A 5,284-nucleotide genomic window follows, 5' to 3' on the forward strand; every position below is an offset into this window, starting at 1 on the left:
TATACTTTTAAGGTCGACAAACGTGAAATTTTCCCTCTCTTTGATTTCCCACATTTGCTGAAGGGGATAAGAAATAACATGTTAAATTATGACGTTAAGTTTAGTTGGAAAAATGGGGAAGAAATTGCTTCGTGGGTTCATATTGAACAGCTTTATGATTTGGATAATGACGACGATGATTGCCGTATGCTTCATCGACTAACAGAAGAACACGTGAGAAAAGACAAAATAAAAAAAATGAAAGTGAAAAATGCTGCGCAAGTTTTCTCTCATAGAGTTCAATCCACAATGAGGGGGCTGCTTAAACACGGAAACACTGTTCTGCCGCAAGAGGCTATAGGGACGGCAAACTTCTTATTATTTGTGGATAAGTTGTTTGACAGTGTAAACGGATCGGCTTTGAATCCCTTTGACGGCAACCTGTTAAGGCGTGCTGTTACTTCAAGGACAGAACATGTTAATTTCTGGAATGAAGCGCTTCGAGTTCTGGAAAGCATTCAATTTTTTTCCAGAAACAAGCAATTTGTTCCACCCAGCATTACTAACTGGATTTTGTCAATTCGAAATCTAAAAATGATTTGGACCAAGCTGCAAAACTCTGGGTTTGAGTTCCTTTGCACCAGAAACTTGAACCAAGATCCTCTGGAAAACTTCTTCTGTTGTGTTCGCAGCCATGGCGTTCGAAACATAAATCCGACCTGTAACTCCTTTCGTGCCACTTTCAAATCATTACTTTTGAATAATTGTTTAACTTCTCATTCACCAAGTGCTAATTGTGAAAAAGATGAAACAGAAGGTGTTTTAAGTGGCCTGAAATCATTTTTGAACACTGGTGATGAAATGTATGGGGAACCTGTAGGTTTGGTACCTCTGGATTATGCAGATGATAAATTAATCACTTTTAAACCCGTCAAAGGAGATATTATTTTACAAGTGCATGGTTATGTAACAGGTGCAATGGCCAAAACATTATTAAAATCCATTGGTTTTTGTAAACTTTGTCGCGCGGACTTAAAAACTGAAGTCAGCAGTGAAGAACACAAACTTATAGAAGCTAGAGAATATAAGCCAAACATTTTGTTGAGGCCTAGATCTAAGTTTGTTGTTCTTTTTGGCTTATGTAGCCAAGTTACAAGCCACTATCTGCCAATACTTTGTGCGGAAAACAATTTCCATACGAAATTAGTATTGATTATAAATGCTAATATTAAAAGTGATATTTTTACATCCTGTATGGAACATAATTTGTTTCAAATGTTTGTAACCAATTTTGTTCATTTCTATTGCTTCACGTGGGTAGGCAATGTTAACCGCATTCTTAGAGGTTCATTATTGTGTTCCACCACACACGATGTAATTAAACAACAAGCGTTTAAACTTTACTCCAAATATCGTTCACGTCAATTGGCATTGCGGAAAACAAAACAGTTGCAATAAACTACGTAGGTATACGTTACCTACTCCTGGAATTTAACATTCCATTTTGTTATTTTCATGTTAAATAATAATTAATTTAGTAATTTTCTTTAGTGGTAGGTAGGTACAGTTTGGCTGCCATTCTATATTTTGTAATTTACATTACATTTTAAAGGCCCTTTAATTTGCAATTTCTAAGGTAACATGTTAAACTCTTCCATTTGATTGGGAGTTAATTTTTTAAAGGGTCGTTGTTTTATTTTTCTAACACTAATATCTTATACTGTTTCCATGGTGCATTTGAGCTCACACCTTATGTTTCCCATAAAATACGCTTGTCTCTATAAGACACGTCGTCAATAGCAACGTATCTTATAGAGCCATAAAATACGCTCACACATCATTCAAGTAACATTTTATTCATCATTTTTACAGTCATTATCACAAAAGTGAAAAGTACATACAATTATTGAATTGGAATTGCCATATTAGCTTCGTGCTCTTGTTTATAACATCTTCTTCTTTAACTTCTGCTGTTTCATCCAATGCAAGTGCCCGGCCATCGAAAATGGCAATCTTTACATTTTCTTCAAATGATTCTTGCCGTAGTGTGAATTAACTTTTAATGAAGTTCTACACGCTTACCCCATATCAAGAAAAGCCAAAATGACATCTTCCGTTACCTCCGTGATGCTTTTTTTTATTGTTCCGGCCTTGAAACGAAACATACACCTTTTCGTATGCACTTTTAGACTTCATTGGTAACAAATTGCCCCTTTTTTCTTATTTCTTCTGGAACGTTTTGGCACATTTCAACGTTGAAAATTGTTTTTTTCCAAATTTGTTGATATTATTACCATAGTACCCACGGCAACCTCCGCATTTTGTGTATTGTGACGCGCCTCGAATAATTTCTGAATTTATTAAAATTTCTGATAAGATGTTAGTGTTAGAAAAAATCTTGAAGACAACGCGTGTTTTATAGTTTAAAAATCTCGATCTATTAAATCCTCGCTCCCTGCGGTCGCTCTGATTTAAACTACGATCTCGATTTTTAAATCGTCTATAAAACCCTTGTTGTCTTAATAGCTATAAAATTTGATGCAGAATGGCCTAAATTGTATCTTATTTTTGTAAAAAAAAATCTTTATTTCATCCTCAACCTTAATAGTATGTATATTATGATACAAGTTTATAAAGAAGATGGAAGAGGATGGAATAAAATTTTCTATAAATAACCACCTATTGGTAGTAATTTTTTTGCTTGATGTAATGTGTTTTACAGTTTTTTTCAATAAATTTGTTATTAGGAAGAAGTTTTTTTTAATTGGTGTCTTATTGGTTTCTTATTGGTTTATTATGCAATTATTTGCACATAGCGCTCGTAGCGATGGGAAGCGCAACTAAAATGAATAAAGTGAAATAATGAGAGAGACGGCTATCTATATCCCCCTATATATTCTTTTATCTATGCGTTCATCCGTGATCTGCTTTGCCAGTGTTCGTTTCGTTGTTTCGTGCCACTCATTTTTTAGGTGAAAAGTGCGGTGATGAGATTTTTCTTTATTTTTGTAAAATTAACAATTGAATCCAGAAAGATTGAGTTGTTTTGCACCCAATTTAACTCCCGTGTGTGAATGGTGTGTACTCACTACTCACTTATTCACATCATTTTGATGTTTTTTTTATGTGGAGCGGCAACCATAAATTTTACATTCAGTTTTCACGCCTACTTCGACTACAATCATTTAAAATAACCCTGTATAATATTTACGTATACAAAAATATAAAAAAGTTGCGGACTAGAAAGAAATAGGTAGGTATAGAAAATTTTATTCTTCACTATGTTTAATTAATAATTTTATGTAATTTTCTAATTTTTTTTTCTACCGATGTCGTCCTGTGGAATTTTTCTTTTCATGCCCCTTGTAAATTTGGATTTTAAATTTCTGAAATTCATCGTAATTACATATTAAGCTTCGCTTGCAAAAATCTTTAATTAATTGGAATGGTAGAGTCGTTTCTGTTTTGAAGATTTTTTTTTGCTCAATTTTGTATATCGGGTGTTTCAAAAAGGTCGGATAAACTTTTATCCACGAGCTACTGGCTTCATGTAGAACTCGGAAAAAATATTTAAAAAATTTTATGTCAAAAAATAACATGACATTTAATTTTTATGGTACAATTTTTTTTTAATTGCTTTTAGTCCTCTACGTTGTCCCACAACCTTGTAGGTAAAATTTCAACACATTTTAAAAATACACCTTGTATATCATATTTTATAAAATGTACACCAATGCGGTTTCCTTGTTTTAAAGCATATTTCCTAGATGTTACGTTGCATTGGGGTACATTTTGTAAAATATGATATACAAGGTGTATTTTTAAAATGTGCCAAAATTTTACGTACGAGGTTGTGGGACAACGTAGAAGATTCAAAAAACAATTTAGAAAAATTGTACCTCAAAAATAAAATTTCACTTTATTTTTTGACAAAATTTTTTAAATATTTTTTCGGAGGTCTACATGAAGCTCGTGGTTGAAAGTTTATCCGACCTTTTTGACACACCGGATATATAAGTCCTGTCCTTTTCGAAATTATTCACCATGGTAAGATTTAAGATTGAAAGTACAAGTTCCATTTCTTAACTTTTTTTTAAAACTGTTCCGATGGTTTTTATGTTCCTCAGCATTTTCTTTAAAATCAGAGCGCTCTTTAGATGCATTTAAAGATACTGGTGAGTGATGAGAATGATGAGCTGCTTTGCAACTCATTTACATCATCATGAATTTACTCTGTTGTAATCGTAATTTCCTTCTACAACGAACAATCCACTCTTTTATAATAATTTGTGAAACAAGGTGTCTAGCTTTAGGAAAGTGATGAAATGAAAATTTTTCGGCAATCTCTTTTTGCTTAATATAGGTGTTATTAGATACATCCCTACACCGCACATATTGTGCTACGCATGTTTTGCACAATTAAAATATTACCTCTAAAGTTAAAATAATAAACTTCTACTAAGTAGAAAGTGAAATGTCCTTTTTCATAGAAAACCAAAAAAATTAGCGTCTAAACACACAAGCTTTTAAGTTACTAACGAAACTCAAATAAACTGTTTTCATACAGGCTGATTCTTAAAAATATATTTTTATTTATTTCTATTCTAGTGGAGTAGAGAATTTTTTTTTCTGCTTTCAATGATGTCTAACACGTTGGCTTTTGTGCAATAAAAATTTAAAAAAAATAAATAAAAAATGCATTGTTACGATGCTTTATAAGTGAATGTGAAAAAAATTGAAGCGCGCCGTGGAAAACAATGATAATGTCAAAGGGATAAATGTCATTTCGTTATTTTTCGAACGAAGAATGAACATTTGTATAAGTAAACTGTTCAGGATAAATAAAAATGTTCAAGAGAAACAGAACTAACAAATTTCATAGATTGAAAATGCACTCTCACAAATGTTAGCAAACCGGTCGAGGACTGCAGTGACGTCACAAGCGATCGAGACGTTGGCGAACGCATGTCTTATGGCATCTAGCAGTCCTGTTTATACTGTTCTTGGTCACATTCCACGTATTACCGATCCAACGCTTAATAACTAAATAACCCTAAATTCATAAAAATACAGTGTACTTCAGATAGCCATAAACGACTCCTACTGACTGACGTTTATAGACGTATTATAAACGCAAATTAGAAAAACGAGTATTGAGATATATAAAAGGGACACTTGACTTCAAATTATTATATAAAAGGTCTACATATAGAAACGTAGTTATTGGCTATGCTGATGCAGATTGGGGAAGTGATTTGAATGACAGAAAAAGTACAACAGGATACTCTCGTGTCAAAAATAAATT

The sequence above is a fragment of the Tenebrio molitor genome, chromosome Y, assembly GCF_963966145.1.
Source record: "Tenebrio molitor chromosome Y, icTenMoli1.1, whole genome shotgun sequence".
In the NCBI taxonomy this organism is placed as follows: domain Eukaryota; kingdom Metazoa; phylum Arthropoda; class Insecta; order Coleoptera; family Tenebrionidae; genus Tenebrio; species Tenebrio molitor.